This window comes from Triturus cristatus, unplaced genomic scaffold (assembly GCF_964204655.1).
Source record: "Triturus cristatus unplaced genomic scaffold, aTriCri1.1 SCAFFOLD_196, whole genome shotgun sequence".
Lineage (NCBI taxonomy): Eukaryota > Metazoa > Chordata > Amphibia > Caudata > Salamandridae > Triturus > Triturus cristatus.
The window spans coordinates 1,072,211-1,080,999 of record NW_028187565.1 but is presented as its reverse complement, the minus strand read 5'-3'; positions in this window follow the sequence as shown (position 1 = coordinate 1,080,999).

Here is an 8,789-nt window from a genome sequence, read left to right as displayed (position 1 = left end):
GCGTAGGCGAGGTTGGGTTGCGGGGCGTTGTGCGGTGGTGTGGCCTCGTTGGGGTGCCCTGCTGGCCCGCCGGCTGTGATCCGTCCTCCGGACCTGTGGTTGCCCCCCCCCGGAGCCCGTGAACTGGTTTGTCGGCCTTTTCCGAGGTGATCGGCACGACTTGGGGACTGAAACCATGTCCACAAAACAAGATGGCGACCGGGCAAAGGTGAAATCGACCCGCCGTGGCGCAGCCCAACAGTCCAACAACATGGACCGCTACACCCTCCAGAAGGGATCTCCCGAGGTGCCGCGTAGGTCCCCTGAGGGCCCGACTGATGCTCCTGCTCTGCCCGCGGATCTGACCCTGCGAGATGTCATGGGCGCTATCGCCGAGATGAAGGCCTCGGTGGACCAGCGCTTTGACACACTGGCGCAGAAGATTGACTCGGTCCATGTGGATGTTGGCCTGGTGAGGGCCGATTTATCCAAGACCAATGACCGGGTCGATTCTTTGGCCCACACCACCTCGGGCCTCACAGCGGACGTGGCGGCCCTCCAAAAGGAGGTGCGCCGGCTTGGCCAGGCGAGCGCCCTGATGGATCGTCGACTGGAGGATTCCGAGGGTCGGGCCCGGAGGAACAATGTCCGCATTGTAGGGGTGCCGGAGGGACGTGAGGAGGCGGCGCCGGACCTGTTTGTGGAGGACCTGATTCTCACCCATCTCCAGCCCCGGGGGCTGAGTAAATTCTTTGCGGTGGAACGTGCCCACAGGGTTCCTGGAGGAAGACCTAAGGCCGGAGCCCCTCCGAGGCCTCTCATTGCCCGGATTTTCAACTTTCGGGACAGAGACGCTATCCTGCAGACTTCTAGGCAACAAGGACCGGTCAGACTTGACAATATGGACGTAAACTTCTATCCTGATTTCACCCCAGCGGTCCAGAAGCAGAGACTGAGCTTTATCGGAGTCAAACGTCGTCTACGGGACCTGAACCTCAAGTATGCGATGCTTTTTCCAGCTAAGTTGCGGGTGGAGGTGGATGGCCGCACGCACTTTTTTGATCGTCCCGAAGCGGCCGGGGACTGGTTGGACTCCTTGCCCGGGGATCGGGGCCGGGGGGGTGGGGGGGGGCGCGGTTGGAGGGGAGGGCTCGCCGGATCAGGACTGAGGGACTAATAGCAGGCCTCGCTCTGGACAACATTATCGTCACTTTTGACTGTTCGTCAAGTTCCCCTCCTGTGGAGGTGGTACGGGGTCTCTTGGGGGCTCTCCCTCCTCCTCTGGGGGACTAGTTAGTTTAATCATTCATGGGGCGACAGGCACACTGCACTTTGGGGGGGCTGTTTGGGCTCATGCAGGGGTGCAGGGAGGGGGGAGTTCTGTTGGGATGGGTGGGTTGGGGTGGGGTGTTGTTCGTTTTTTACCGCAAGGCAAACCCTTTATTGTATTGGTGTTTTTAAGGTGCTCTCGGGGGGACGAATGATGGCTTCTGTAGGTGATGGGGGGTAGGGACCTGACTTTATTGTCCTGGAACGTTAATGGACTGGGGGATAGGATCAAGCGAGGTGTGGTCCTGCAGTATTTGAAACGACTTTCCCCAGATGTGGTCTTTCTGCAGGAGACACACCTTATTGGTAATTCCTTTTGTGCCATGAATCGGCGTGGCTATCGCTTGGTGGCCCACTCGGGCTTCACGTCGGGCTTACGGGGGGTGGGCATCATGGTGAAGAACTCGCTCCCGTTGGAAATAGACGAGGTGCGCCATGATGAGAGGGGACGCTACACTGTCTTAGTGGGGAGAATGGAGGGCAAAGTAGTTGTCTTTGTATCAGTATACGTCCCACCGGGGTTACAGTCTACCACTTTTGCAGACCTAGGGCGCCTCCTCCTTGACCTTCCGGGGGGGCCTCTGGTGGTTGGGGGGGACTTCAATGCGGTGGTTTCTGGGACTGTGGATCGTCACCCCCCTAGGGACCTCCCCCGGGCGCAGGCGTGGCTGTCCGGCTTCTTAGATACACTGGGATTGGTGGACTGCTGGCGATTAAAACATCCCACGCAGCTGCAGTACACTTTCCACTCGGGTGCCCATGGTAGCCTCTCACGGCTTGATTATGTCCTTGTCCCTGTGGCCTATGTTGGGAGGGTAGGAGAGGTGCGCCATTTGGCGCGGGGTATTTCAGATCATTCCCCGCTCCTGTTGCACGTTGATGTCTTCCCGAGGGGGGAGGGCAGGGTGGCTCCAATCAATGCCTGGTACCTGCGCGACCCCACCATTCGCGCTGATTTGATTAAATCCTTGCAGCGGTATTTCGATGAGAATGTGGGGTCCGTCCCTTCGGCTATCTCCCTGTGGGAAGCCTTCAAGACAGTTCTTAGAGGGGAAGCCCTCTCCTTTATCTCCCATGCCCGGAGGCGCGAGCAGGAGGAGGTGACCCGGGTGGAGGCCGAAATCGCTGAATTGGAGGGTGCTCTAGAGGGTGGGGTGACGGATGCTGCACTACATGTCCTACAACTTAAGCAGGCGGCCTACAGGGCCCTCGTCACGGAGGCGGCCAGGGGCCTCTGTAGAGAGCAACAGGGGCGACTGTATGATGTGGGTGATAAGGCTGGTAAACTGCTTGCATGGTTGGATAAAAAGGAGAGAGCGAGTCGTGTGGTCCCGCTGATTGAGAGGATGGATGGTGTGCGTGTCACCGAGCCAGAAGACATTGTCTCTTGTTTCGCGGATTATTTCCGCGAGGTGTATTCCCCGGTTTCTCCTTGCTCGGAGGAGGATTCCCATGCCCTGCTTAGGGATATCGCGCTGCCGTCCCTTTCGGTGGAGGACAGGGTGTCGTTAGATGCCGCTCCTACCTCCGACGAAATTGCCCTCGCCATACGCTCGGTCGCATCCGGCAAGGCCATGGGCCCGAACGGCATCCCTATCGAGTTGTATAAGCTGCGACCGGATGTACTGGCACCCCACCTCCGCGCGATGTTCCTGGCGGCCCACTCGCTGGGCTCCCTCCCGCCGGACCAGCGTCTGGCTACAATCGTGGTGATCCACAAGGAAGGGAGACCCCGAGACCGGGTTACATCCTATCGGCCTATCTCGCTCTTGAATGCGGAGCCCAAAATCCTCGCCAAGGTGCTAGCCAACCGGCTGGTCGGCGTGGTGGGCGATCTGGTCCACCAAGACCAGTCCGGCTTTATTCCCCATCGCAACACGGCCCTCAATCTGCGGCGCTTGCACGGGGTGCTCGCGCGTGTCCCGTTTGTGCGGGAGCCGGCCATATTGGCGTCCTTAGACGCCACCATGGCGTTTGACACGCTCGAGTGGCCATACATCTGGGCGATGCTGGCGAAGTTTGGATTTGGCCCGGGGTTCATCAGCTGGGTCAAATTGTTGTATTCGGGCCCATTGGCGCAGGTGGTGGTGAATGGAAGAGTATCGGTCCCATTCGAGCTGGGACGGGGCACGCGACAGGGCTGCCCCTTGTCGCCGCTCCTGTTCGCGCTGGCCTTGGAACCCCTGGCGGAGTGGCTGCGGTGGCACCCTTCCATCCGTGGTCTCCGTTGGACCCCCGAGTATGAGGACCGCGTGTCCCTATACGCTGACGATATCCTTTTGTACCTAGCCTCCCCGCGTAAATCACTGATTGTCCTGGTTGATGTTTTGCGCTCATTCGGCCGCAACTCAGGCCTTGTCATCAACTGGGCTAAATCATGTGTGTATGTGCTTTCCGGGGAGGCTCCCGTCCTCCCGCGGGGCTGCCCGATCCAGATTGCCTCTCAGGGGTTTCGGTACCTGGGTGTTTATATTACTCTGGACCCGGAGGCCCGCTACGAGCGGAATTTGCTTCCCCCCCTCCAGCGCTTGAAGGAGGACGTCGCGCGCTGGCGGCGCCTGCCGCTTTCGCCGCTCGGCCGGGCGGCATTGTTTAAGATGGTGTCGTTGCCACGCTTCCTGTACGCTCTCCAGAACACTATGGATTTAGTCCCGGCGCGCTACTTTCGTGAGGTGGAGAGTCTACAGCGCCGCCTGTTCTGGGACGGGAGGCCGCGTATTGCCCTGGCGAAGTTGACGCTCCCATGGTACGACGGGGGGATTGCCCTCCCGGATATTAAACGGTATTACTGGGCCTCCCAGCTAGCTGCAATTAATCATGGCCTTTACGGGCCCGCCTTAAACCCGGCATTTGAAATGGACAAGATGCTCCTGCCTGGTGGCGACTATAATCGAGCGCTCTACTCTGGCGCGCCCGACCCCCGCCTGACGGGACCTACGCGTGTCATGGTGCGAGTATGGCACGCGGCTAATGCAGCTATGGGGTGGAAGGACCGTTTGACTCGGGCATCACCGTTGTACGCGTCTGAGCGATTGGGCTCCCTGTGGACCTCGAAGGGCTTCGAGAAGTGGGACACGATAGGCATCAGTAAAGTGGGGGTTCTCTGGACGAGGGGGGGCTTTAAAACATTCGAGACGCTGCAGACGGAGTTTCAGCTGCAGGGCAGTGAATACTTTCGGTACTTGCAGGTCCGTCACGCACTGGGCTCCGTCTTCTCAGACGTCGCCTCCATCCCGGAGTCTTCCCCCCTGGAGGATAGACTGCTGGATGGCCACGTTCCGGACAGCACGATCTCCCTTATTTACAAAAAATTGATTAATGACCGCTCGGGCTTGCTGACTGGCCTCCGCGAGGCTTGGGTTGCCGATGGGCTGGAGTTGGACGACGAGGACTGGATTTCCGCGGTGGCCTCTCCGAAGGAGGTGGCCATACCGGCTCGCCTTCGCTTCGTCCAGCTTAAGGTACTCCACCGGGTTTACATGACGGGGCCAAGGCTTCTGCGTATGGGCTATGCTGAGGATGGGTTGTGTAAGCGTGGGTGTGGTGCTTTGGCGACTTTTTTGCATATTTTGTGGGAATGCCCGAAGGTGGAGCGATTCTGGCGTGGTGTGCATGAGGTCCTGCGAGTGGTTACGCATGTCGCGCTGCTGCCTGAAGCGAGGAGATGCCTGCTGAATGTGTGGGAACCAACTGACTACTCGGTTCCGCAGACGCGATGGGTGACTCTGGGATATATGATAGCTAAGCGTGACATTGCTCAATTGTGGGGATCCCAGAGGCCCCCGGCGGTGCCGGCCTGGAAAGAACACATGGATTGGTGCATGTTCCGAGAAAAGGTGGTGTATGTGGCGAGGGGTAAGCCTGGGGCATGGGTGAAAGTATGGGGCCCCTGGAACGCCTACCGCGGGGGTATCTGCGCGCCACCACTGCTGCCTGCTGCCTCACCAGCCCCGCCCCCTTAGTTGACTCCTTTCCCTAGCCCCGGGCACAGAGTTCCCCCAGTCCTCGATCTGTTCCCCTTCCCCTCTTTAGACTCCTGTGGATGGCGGGGGTCCCCCATTCGGGGAGCACGTGCTGTTACTTTCGATTGCGGGTTGCCTTGCGGGTGTGGTTTTTTCGTGTTGTTTGTATAAAATTAAACCGTATTGTGGGGTCAGAGCGATGTGGCCCACGACGTTGATACCTCCTGATTTTGCTTCTCTGCAACGCCAAGTGTTTTTTGAACGTATGTCATATGCTCCTGCCATTCTAGCGGCCGGCCGGAAGGTTGTAGGCCCATACTTGTATATTCTTGAGATTGCAATAAACGGTTTCAAAAAAAAAAAAAAAAAAATTAGAGGCTGAACTTTGGTGATTTCGTAGTGGGGAATAGGCGTGGTGCCTTGACTGGAGACATGGGGCTGGTAAAGGGCCATCCGGAGGCCCAGCAGGGTCATTTGGCACCAAGGAAGGCCCCAACACAGGGAATCTAACTGAGGCTACATTAAACTACTTGTAGGAAGCTGGCTCTGTAGATGGTATGCCACTAGGTGGTAATACCGTGCACAGAGTCCAGGGCTTCCCCAAAAGTGTACAGGGCTCAATATAAAATCCAAACGTGTACAGGGCTCAATATAAAACCCAAAGTGCTCTATTGGAGGTAGTGTGGGCTAGCAGCTTTAGGCCTAACACAGAGGAGTGTAAGACATTTATTGCACAACAGTGATCAATAATGGACACATGACTCGAGGAGGAGATTGACACCAATAAAAAAAATGATACTTTGTTTGTACTTTATTTTAAGACCCAGGTCTTCGTGATAAGATAAGTACGTTTTTAATTAAAAAATACTTTTCACTTTGACAAATCAACACTTAGAAATTTTCCAACACAGTCCAATGTTATCCTGTGGGGAAAACAATATTGTGGTTAAATAGGTAAGTATTGAACTTACAATCACAGTCTTCGGAGCAAAAAGATAGCAAGGGTCAGGTGAGTACTAAAACTACATCACCAGGGGCAGTCGGTGCAGAAGTCAAATTCGGAGTTCGGCCCAATGCTTTTCAATGGAAACAGGGGGTGCCTGGAGCCACAATGCTTGCAGGTAAGTAGATCGGTTGAAAGGGGCAAGCTTTGGGGGTTAGGTTTAGCACTGGTGGGGCCATAAGGCAGCACCAAACCTACACCACCAGCGGCACAGGGGCAGCCGGGTGCAGAGTGCAATTTAAATGTCAGGCACCCAGTGCTTTTCAAAGGGGATTCTTCTTTCGGCAAAGAAGCTACAGGCGTGGCAACAAAGGTTGTAGGAGGGAGACCAATGATAGCAGAGGTAAGTAGAGATGTAGGGGGTCGTAGGGGCACCATCAGTTCAGCCCACCAAGCCCTAGGGGCATTGGGTGCAGGGGTGAATTTTGACGTCACAGTCTTTGTACCGGAGCCGGTAGCAGTTGGGGGGAGCCTCTGGAGTCACACTGCAGGCGCATTCGTGGAGGTCAGCCAACGCTGGACATGAGGCAAGGATCGCTGGGGAGACTTCAATGCACAGGTGAGCCACTAAGACTTGGGCCGTGGGCGTCGAGTGCAGAGTGGGCAGGAGACGCAGATCCACCTGGATCCGGAGTCCTTGGAGAAGGTTCTTCTGGGCAGGTCTGCTGTCCACAGGAGATTGGATTATTTTTCACAGGCAGCTGTCGTCCCAGGGTTTTCAGAAGGTCACTGACTGCAAGACAGGTCGCAGGTTCGCTGAAGCTAGAGACAGGCCGGTAGGGCTGGGGCCAAGGCAGTCGTCATTTTCGGTCTTCTCTGCAGGGTCTTCTTATTTCTACTTATGTCATCGCAGATCTAGTTTCTAGGTCTGGGGGAGCCACCTAAATACTAGATTTAGGGGCGTTTTAGGGGAGTAGCAGGTAAAACCAATGCACACCCTCTATTCAGAGCTAAATCAGACCCAATCACCACTAACCTAAACTCTCTCGGCCCGGTAACTATCGAAGAGGTTTTAACTACGCTAGCTACAATCAAAAGCGGCTCCCCTAGCGACCCGGTGCCCCTACGTATTCTAAAAAAAGTGGCTCCCACGATCGCCCCTCCTCTAACAGACCTCATCAACTCATCACTGCTCCAGGGAAAAGTCCCCCCAGCTGGAAAGCGGCCGTCGTCAAGGCACTCTTAAAAAAACCTTCACTTGACCCCCTGGACCTGGCCAATTACAGGCCAATCTCCCTCCTCCCCGGAATCAGTAAAATTACTGAAAAGTTAGTCAATAAAGAGCTCTCGCAGTTTCTAGAGTCTAACAGCCTGCTCAGAAGCTCGCAAACCGGATTCCGCCCAGGTCAGGGCACGGACATCGCCCTGCTTGCGGCAGTGGAGGAGACCAGAGGCATTCTGGACGCAGGAGGATCAGTGGCAGTGATCCTCCTGGACCTCAGTGCGGCCTTCGACACTGTTAACCATCGAGTCCTAATACAGCGACTCAGAGACATCGGGGTGGAGGGCACTGCCTTGACCTGGTTTGCATCATTTCTAGATCATCGTTCCTTCCAGGTCTGGGAGAACGACGCCCGCTCCCCTGTTACTCCCCTCCAAAGTGGAGTGCCCCAGGGCTCCTCATTAAGCCCGACATTATTTAATGTCTACATGTCCCCATTGGAGGAGGTGGTTATCCCGTTCGGAGTGAAAATCATCAGCTACGCCGATGACACTCAGTTAGTGGTGTCTCTATCGCATCCCAACCACGAACCATCTAACCTCCACAGCTGCCTTTCCGAAATTCAGGGATGGATGAATAGTTCGTCGCTGAAACTCAACGGATCCAAGACAGATATCCTACTCCTGGGTCAAAAGGGACTCTCCCTTCCACTTAACATCTGGCCCTCTTGTCTGGGTGAACCCCCGGTCCCCAAGACCGAGATCAAGAGTCTGGGAATCTGGCTAGAAAAAGATCTGTCCTTCAAGACCCAAGCCAAAAAAATCGCTGGGACTTGCTTCGGGCTCCTGAAATCTATCAGGAAAATTCTGCCCCTGCTCCCTTTCGTCTCCCAGAAATTGCTCATCCAAGGCCTTATTCTCTCGAGGCTGGACTATAGCAACGCCATCTATCTGGGTGCCCCCGAAGCAACCTTCAACAAACTGCAAAGGATACAGAACGCCGCAGCCCGGCTTCTTACTAACACTCCGGCTAGATCCTCGGCCAAACCAGCTCTGAAGCACCTTCACTGGCTCCCAGTGAGAGAGCGAGTCAAATTTAAGGCTCTCTGTCTGTCCCATAAACTCCTGCAGGACAAAGGCCCCCCCATTCTCAAAAAATTCATCAGGCCCTACAAAGCCACAAGATCCCTTCGCTCTGACCATGAACATCTTATCGCGATTCTCAGAGTAAAGAAGGCACGCACTGGCGGACGGCGTTTTTCTGTGAACGCAGCCCGATTGTGGAACGCCCTCCCCCGTAATCTTAGGATGGAACCAGACTATCTCCGGTTCAGAAAACTTCTGAAAACACACCT